Below are 9,009 nucleotides of genomic sequence, written 5' to 3'. Positions count from 1 at the left end.
ACCACCGCAAATGCTGACCCACAGGGCAGGGTCCAGGGATCCCTGCTGCACGCGCTTACCAGTGACACACAAAGACACGCCAAGGGCAGGGGAGGGGACTGGAGGCTGCGGCAGGAGAGGTGGCTGAGCCACGTGGGGCCGCTCCCACCACAAAAGGGGAGGCAGCAACGGGCGGATCCCCAGTCCTCTCAATGGGGGCTGAAGGCAAAGAAGAGCTAATCTAGAAAACTGGGACTTCGGCCAGCTGCAGACAACCACAAATGATTAGAGGTGCACGCAGGGCCCACCTGCTTTAGAAAGAAGGACACAGGGGCACCTGGGTGGCTCAGTCAGTTAAGTGTCCGACTTCAGCTCAGGTCATGATCTCACGGTTCATGGGTTTGAGCCCCGTGTCGGGCTCTGTGCTGACAGCTACCTCCGAGCCTGGAGCCTGCTTCGGATTCTGTGTGTGTCTCTCTCTGGCCCTCCCCTGTTCATGCTGTCTCTATCTCTCTCTCAAAAATAAATAAAACATTTAAAGAAAAAAAAAAAAAGAAAAGAAAGACAGGCACAAAAAGGGGTGCCGGGGTGGCTCCGTCAGTTGAGCACCTAACTCTTCATTCTGGCTCAGGTCACGATCTCGCGGTTTGTGAGTTCGAGTCCCATGCTGGGCTCTGTGCTGAGTGTGGAGCCTACCTGGGATTCTCATTCTTTCTTTCTCTCTCTCAAAATAAATAAACTTTATGGGGCGCCTGGGTGGCTTAGTCGGTTAAGCGTCTGACTTTCACTTAGGTCATGATCTCGCGGTTCGTGGGTTCAAGCCCTGCGTCGGGCTCTGTGTTGACTGCCAGCTCAGAGCCTGGAGCCTGTTTCAGTCTGTGACTCCCTCTCTCTCTGACCCTCCCCTGCTCATGCTGTCTCTCTCTCTCTCTCTCTCTCCTAGAAATAAATAAAGTTTATAAAAATAAATAAATAAATAAATAAACTTTATTTGAAAAACAGTTGGTTAAACATTGGACTCTTGGTTTCAGCTCAAGTCATGATTTCATGGTTTGTGGGATTGAGCCCCAAGTGGGGCTCTGTGCTCACAACAAAGAGCCTGGTTGGGATTCTCTGCCTCCCTCTCTCTCTCTGACCTTCCCCTACACTGAAAAATAAATAAACATCAGGGCTCCTGGATGGCTCAGTTGGTTAAGTGTCTGACTTCACTTCAGGTCATGATCTCACAGTTCATGGGTTTGAGCCCTGCGTCGGGCTCTATGCTGCTGTGCTGACCACTTGAAGCCTGGAGCCTGCTTCATATTCTGTGTGTGTGTGTCTCTCTCTCTCTCTCTCTGCCCCTCCCCTGCTCACACTCTGTCTCTCTCTCAAAAACTAAGCATTAAGTTTTTTAAAAAAAGAAATATAAATAAATAAACATTAAAAAAAGACAGGCAGGAAGAGATGGCAAGAGAGATGGGAAAAGCCACATGGGCCGCCAGCAGGTCCTCGGCAGACAGGAAGGAGTGCCGGGTCTGCACAGCCTCTCCAGCCACAGGGATGAGAGCAGGAAAGTGGTATGGAGGACAACATTCCAGAGCCTTCCAGACCCTTCTGCGCACCCAGCTGGAAAGCCTAGAGGACAGACAGAGCAATGTGGTGGGGACACATTGTTGGAGGTGCTGAGGAGAACGGACAGGGCAGCTCAGCGCCAGCTGGGAACACGGCGGATGCCCAGATGTGCGGAAGGACACCGGGTGCAGGCCTCAGGAACCTTCCAGAATAAGAGTCAGAAGATAAGCAGAGGCCGGGGAATTGCAGGGCCTGCCAGGGGAATGGGAAGAGGGGAGCTGGTAGGAGCTGTGTTCCCCCACAGACAGGTGGCTGTCCCAACCCCTGGCGCCCCTGAATGCACTCTACTTGGCAACAGGGTCTTTGCAGGTAGGACTTCGTTAGGATGAGGCCGTGCTGGATTGGGAGGGGCCCTAATCCAGCGGCCAGTTCCTTGCAAGGAAGCCATGCAGAGGCACAGCAACGCAGGACCACACGGGGAGAGCACCATGTGATAGCACAGGCAAGCACTGGCGTGACACGGCCACAAGCCAAGGAATGCCAAGCACAGCCAGCAACCGCCTCTAGAAGCCTGGGGACAGGCCTGGCACAGGTGCTCCATCAGCGCCTCCAGAAGCAGCCAACCCTGCTGACGCCTGCACCTCTGGCCCTCGGAACTTGCAAGAATTCGCTTCTACTGCGGCGGTTTGTGAGGGAGGCCCCAGGACACTGGCACAGAACCCGAGGAGAATTACGGAGGTATTTCCCTGGTCCATTACCCACACGCCCGAGGCAGCCACGTGAGCAGAGACCAACGTGTGTCACGTCTGTGGGAGGTCTTCCCAGAGAAAAACACAAGGATCATCCCTGGAGCGCAGAGCTCGGCTCCAGAAACTTCCTTCTTTCATGGCCTTCAGCAGGACTCCTGTCTTAGATACATACAGCCATCACCTGATGCTTTTATTTTTTCCACTTGATGCCTTTAAAAAGCTTGCTCAGATCCTCTGTTCCCCTCTTTCTGCCCCCCCTCAAAACTAAGTAAACATTTAAAATAGGGGCGCACAGGTGGCTCAGCTGTTAAGCATCTGACTTCAGCTCAGGTCATGATCTTGCGGTGTGTGAATTCAAGCCCGTTGTCAGGCTCTGTGCTGACAGCTCAGAGCCTGGAACCCACTTCAGATTCTGTGTCTCCCTCTGCCCCTCCCCGCCTTGTGCTCTCTCTGTATCTCTCAAAAATAAATAAACCTTAAAAACGTTTTTAAAACCAAATATATAAAAATAATAAATAAGGGGCGCCTGGGTGGCTCAGTCGGTTAAGTGTCCGACTTCGGCTCAGGTCATGATCTCACGGTCTGTGGGTTCGAGCCCCATGTCGGGCTCTGTGCTGACAACTAGCTCAGAGCCTAGAGCCTGTTTCAGATTCTGTATCTCCCTCTCTCTCTGACCCTCCCCTGCTTATACTGTCTCTCTCTCTCAGAAATTTTTTTTTAAATTAAAAAAATTAAATCTCTACAATAAATAAATATAAATAAAAAAATAAATAAAAATAATAAGTAAGCGTATACAAGTAAAAATTCTACTAAGCTCCTGGCATAACATTGCAGGGGAGGGATGGTGGGTCCTTCTAGGGGACAAATTCCAGAAACCTCACGTTCACTCCCCGGGCAACAGCAGAGACTCGGGACGGGTAAGGGAAGAGAAGAGTGGCACCCAGTGCATGGCAGGAGGGCGCCCCTGGCAGAGCTGTTCTGGGCACCGACACCAAGGAAGGAACCCCCCGGGGCAGCCACAACCAGCAGAGATCCAATGCAAGCGGATGCCCCTGGGCCAAGATGCGACCACGGGCCTCACCCCCAGACCCACTGAATGAATTTCACCAGTAAAGGACGAAGAGCCCTGAGCAGAGAGCAGAGCCCGTAGGAGCAGCAAAGGTGGCTGTCCTACTTCACCCGAAGGAAGGACAAAGGAATAACCAAAGTCATGCAGGGCTTAGACAACAAGCAAACATCATCCCGGTCATGAATATGAATTTTCTGAAAAGTTAGCTTTTCTTGAAAAAAAAGTTTAGACGCAATACTTCATTCTATCTTTCAAAGGCAAATTATTTTTTAAACATGAAAAAAAAATTTTTCCTTTAAATTTGAAAGAGAGAGAGAAGGGAGTGCATGCCCGTGCAAGCAAGAAAGAGGGGCAGAGACAGAGAGAGAAAGAGACAGAGAATCCCAAGCAGGCTCCACATTCAGCGTGGGGCCTGACTCAGGGCTCGATCCCATGATCCTGGGATCATGACTGAGCTGAAAGCAAGAGTCACTCACTCAACCGACTGAGCCACTCAATCGCACCTATTCTTTTTTTTTTTAATGTTTATTTATTTTGGGGGTGATAGAGTGCAAGCAAGGGAGGGGCAGAGAGTGGGAGACAGAGGACCCCACGTGGGCTCTGAGCTGTGAGCACAGAGCCCAACGCAGGGCGCAAACCCACGAACCATGAAATCATGCCGAGCCGAAGCTGATTGTTCAACCGGCTGAGGCACCCAGGCACCCCAAAGGCACCTCCATTTTAAAAGTCCTGAGGTGAGCATCCCTTTGCAGACCTGAAAGGGGGAAATGGGAGGGGCCGAGGTCCCGGACCCTGACTGCTGTCCAGTCCCTGGGACTGCAGGAAAGAACAAGCCTGTGGCACTCTGGTCACTAGGTGGCGCTGCGGGTCCACACCACCCACCAGAGATGAGGCAGCTCTTGGTTACAAACCAGGTAAACAGTGCAGGCTGTGCTCACACACCTGTGTAAACAGTTTTCTACTGGCCGGCCACTTCCAGGCTTTCCCACTCCGAAGGAAGCCACCTGTGATAGGTGTCTGGGATGGGAGCAGGCCTGTCCACTCTACCAGCTGCCTGGGGGGGGAGGGGGGAGGCCACTGGCGCTGGCACATGCAAACCTGTCCCCCCCTCCCCTCCGCACAGCAGGGTGGCAGAAATGGCCCAGTGTCAGGGACTGGAGTGCCTGCACTTGGGTCAGAGGGTGAGGAAAACTATCTGCCATAATCCCTTTGGCCTTGGGAGGCCCTCCGTCCCCCGTCCCTGCAGTGCCTCAACCTTCCAATCAGGGAGGATATGGCCTCCAAGGCCCACTCCCCGAGAGGCAGCTGGGTCTCCCAAAGGTTCTGTGGGCACAGGAAGGTGCTCGGGAGCGGCCCTCTATCAGCCCACCCACCTCTGGAGGGCCCAGGCCTTGCGGGCAGTCCTGGTACAGCCTCCAAGGCCTGGCTCCGAACCAGCCCTCTCGCTTCCGCCCAGATGCTGCCCTGGTTCTGAGGTCGCGGGCAGCCCGTGGTGACTGGCGGTAATGCTGTCCCCTCCCTCCCACACGATGCAGGGCTTGACCAGTCCTGGGAAAGGTGCCCTGCTCTGTGTGGCTGTAATCCTCTCTGCTGAGGCGCGACGGAAGGCGAGGCGAGGCACTGTCAGAACAACACGTTCCCTCACCGCCTCACCACAGAAGGCACTGGGGCCCTGCCAGGAGTGCTGCCGGGCCTCGCTGATGGGGACAAGTGGTGGCGGCACGGGCCATCTCAGGGACATTCCACCGGGAAGCGCAGGCACTGCCCAGAGAGGCAGCCCCAGGAGCGGCATGCCAGCCTCTGGGGAGCACGGAACACCATCTCCTCTGTGCGGCTCCTGCCCACAGCAGCCAGGCGAGCGCCACCTGCTCCTGTCCCTCTAGCCTCCCTGGGCTCGGCTTGCCGCAGAAGGCAAGAATCCAGAGGAACGGGGCCATTTGGCTGAATTTTAGAAACCGGTGCTTGTTCTGAACAGGCAGTACCCAGCTAAGATCAGACATGCTTCTCAGCAGCCAGCATGCACAGAGAGTCCATTATGAGTGGCGGTCAAGTTCCCGGGCTGACCTACAAAACCCAGCTACCCCAGGTCCCACAGGCCTCCCAGCCACCAAATTCACAGTGCATGCACAGCCCCGCTCCGGGGGAGGACCTGAGCCACGAAGATCCCATTCTAGCTCCGGAAGCCACTCAGGACCACTAAATGCTGCTGTGTTACCCCGCTCAACACTCAACAGGCCCTGGGTGGCAGGAAGCCCTCCAGCTGCCCATAGACCAGCTGTGTCACTCAGGCAAGCTCCTTAATCCTCTGGGCCTCACTTTCCTCATCTGCAAAAGGGGACACTAATAGCTCTACTGCTGGGGTCGTTCAAAATGCCAATGAGTCCATACCTGTGAGTGCAGGAAAAGCACCTGGCAGCTGGCACAAGTACTCCAACAGAATGTAATGGCGGTCACCCACTGTCGCTCCTTCCTTTACTTCTGGAACACCTTCCCCCTCCACTGTGGCTCCCTAGCCCCTGCAGGCTCCTGTTCAGTCCGCATTGCTGCTTCTTCCCCCACCGCCTGACTGGGTGAGCCCAGGCCCACTCTGTGGTCTGCTCAGTTCCATGACGCGGCTGGGGTCCGCCGCCTCTCACACTGCAGCACGCACGTCACAGCTGTGCCCCGCGGCCTCCCCATCTCAGCTGAACTGGCAACCGCACCAGCTCAGATGCTCAGGCCAAAAGCACGAGCATCTGGATCCATCCTTGACCCCCCCACACCCGATCAAGCAGCAAATTCTTGGGCCTCTCCCTGAACATCTGACACAGCCTCCTCGACAGCGGCCCTGCCCCCGCCCTGGCCCCAGTCCACTTCAGCACCGCAGCGTGACCTGCCCTTGCAGCCACACGGGCCCCTGACTGCTCCCAACACTGTCGAAACCCCCATCCTGGGACCCTGGCACTAACTCGGCTCTAACAAAACTTCCTGTGCAGACAGGAACGTTCCCCGTGTGTCCTCTGTCCAGTATGGCGGCCACCAGCACGCGTGGCTCCTGAGCGCCTGAAACGTGGCTGATCCCGCTGAGGAACCATGCACTTGATTTTATTTCATTTTTACTGACTTAAACCTAAGTCGTCTGGGGCGCCTGACTGGTTCGCTCGGTTAAGCATCCGACTTCGGCTTCCTGATCCGACTTCATGATCTCACAGGTGCTCACGGGTTCAAGCTGACAGACAGCTCAGAGCCTGGAGCCTGCTTCAGATTCTGTCCCTCTCTCTCTGCCCCTCCCCCACTAGCACTCGGTCTCTCTCTCCCTTTATCTCAAAAATAAACAAACATTTAAAGAAAATTTTTAGGGGCACATGGGTGGCTCAGTTGGTTAGGCGTCCAACTTCGGCTCAGGTCATGATCTCACGGTTTGTGGATTCCAGCCCCGCGTTGGGCTCTGTGCTGACAGCTAGCTCAGAGCCTGGAGCCTGCTTCAGATTCTGTATCTCCCTCTCTCTCTGACCCTACCCTGCCCATGCGGTCTCTTTCTCTCAAAAATAAATAAAACATTAAAAAAATTTTTTTTTATTTTTAAAGAAAGAATTATCATGGATATTACAGGTGCCAAGCCCTGTTCTCTGGGCCTTACGGGTACAAATTCCTTTGCTCTTACCAACCCCCCTTTCCAGGTGGAGGGCCTGGGAGCAGGGTGAGGCTCTCCACCAGACAGAGCCAAGCTGAAGGGGACCTGTGTCACCAGTCCAGCAGCCCAGGGAGCCGGCAGCACCTTCCGTCCCCAGGTGGCCCTGCAGGGAGCAGATACATAACGCTGTGGACGTGAGGGAGGCATTTGGAGGGGAGCTTCTGACTACTTTGCCTCATTAAATTATGTGCAATAATTTATTTAATTTCATTTTTACTGATTTCCATTTGCATCCAACGCTCCCCACCAGCGACCAAATGGTATGACCACAGTACAGCCACAAAGGGCACAAGGTTTAATGGGTTGGCAAGAAAGAAAAAAAGAAAAAACAATGGCAAAGAGGAGAGACCCAGAAATACCTTGACTAGGAATTCAGTGAAACGAGCAGTCCACTGCTCACTCACGCCCAAGTTTAAGGAATACTCGATTCCTCCTTGTCTCTAGATCCCCAACAGGGGAACAGGTTTGCAGACCCTGGGAGTTTCCTGTTTGTTAAATGTATCTTAGGACCCATTCGCAGCTTCGAGTGACATGTGGCCTGCTGACTGCACACTGATCACCGCTCCTTCCCGAAAGGCCAGCAAAGGCCCAAGCAGCAGCAAGGTGGGACAAGGAACTGGGCAGAGGAGGACCAGCGGAGAGAGGGGGCAGTTTCCTGCTGGTGCAGACACACGGGCAAGAAGACGTCAGAGAGGCCCACCCCGTGGGGGTGGCAGTAGAGGGGGCCGCCCGTTGTACTCAGGGCCCCTCCTCCATCCCTGGCAGTTGATGCCACACCCCAACCAGGCAGGAGATGTGCCCAAGCCAGAGAAACTAACACAGAGGACGGGCTTGGGGCCACGAGGCAGAGGTGGGCAGTAAGGCACATCGGGGAGGGCAGGAAGTAAAGAGCAGGCCCGCGGTCCTCTCTCCTGCTGGGTTCCAGGCCACTTGGGCACCCTGCACCTGCGGCAGGGCAGAGGGTCCCCAGGGGCCCCGCAGTGGGAACAGCAACTCTGCTCCTCGAGGTCCTTAACTATTTCATGACATCCGAACGTGGCTGCGGAGGCCACAGCCAGAGCCTGGCATGTGCGGGTATGCGTGCTTCCCCCAAGCTCCCATGAAGTCAACTCTCACTCAGATTTGGGTCTCAAACAAGGGTAACTGGAACACATGAGACACAGCATGAACAACTACCCCTCCCAAATACAGCATTCTGTGGACGCTCGCGCTGAGGATCGAAGCTGCGAATCCAGGAGTGCATGGACCCGACACGGCAGGAAAACACCGAGGCTTACTCGCCCCACTCTGCCACACTGGATCCTGGGCCTCTCAGCCCCGACGGCAAGGCCTCAGGAGACGCAGTGTGGATCGTGCTTGGAGGGGAGCGGAGGGACGGCAGGCGCGGCCTTCAGAGGACCCCTGGAAGGCTCCAGGCTGGGAGCAGCAAAGCACTCAGCCAGCTCCATTTCCTGCCACAGAATGCCCTCTGGGGAGAAAGTGCAAGTCTGCAAAGGACACAGCGGTCTCCATTTTGCATGGCTTGCGGCCAAGGTCTAGCTCTAGAGTTTGACTGAGCCAGGTAAACCTCAGCTCCTCCCTCAAGCTTCCACTACTTCGTCTGTGAAATGGGGATGATGAAGGGCCCTCATGGAGACTAAACTGGATGGTGCCTGAGAGCCCCTGGCTTGGCACCTAATGCTCAGCAAAGACATGAAGTGCACACTGGCCACCATGGGGACAGTGACGCACACAACCCCGCCACCCCACGGCTCCAGCCTGATGGACAGACCAGCTGACTGCTCTGAGCCCTGCCACCACTTCCTCCCCAATCTGAAGCCCCAGCAGAGCTGACATCCATCCCGCCATACCTTCCAGTAGTTTCTGTGAAACACTGCAATTTTTCAAGATCGGATCTGTCAAGATATTCAAACATGTCTCAAGTCAACAAAGTTGACAAGTTTATTTTACTTTATTTTTAAAGCTTATTTATTTAACCTGAGGAGGGG

General features: G+C 54.8%; 1 protein-coding gene across 1 annotated transcript in view; it reads right to left on the bottom strand.

Annotated features, from left to right (window-relative positions):
- Nucleotides 1-9,009, bottom strand: part of FBXL18 (F-box and leucine rich repeat protein 18) — a 34,972-nt gene that overhangs the window by 20,195 nt on the left and 5,768 nt on the right.

The sequence above is a fragment of the Crocuta crocuta genome, unplaced genomic scaffold (genome assembly GCF_008692635.1).
Source record: "Crocuta crocuta isolate KB4526 unplaced genomic scaffold, BGI_CrCroc_1.0 scaffold273, whole genome shotgun sequence".
NCBI classification, from domain to species: domain Eukaryota; kingdom Metazoa; phylum Chordata; class Mammalia; order Carnivora; family Hyaenidae; genus Crocuta; species Crocuta crocuta.
This window is presented reverse-complemented; position numbering and strand designations above follow the sequence as displayed.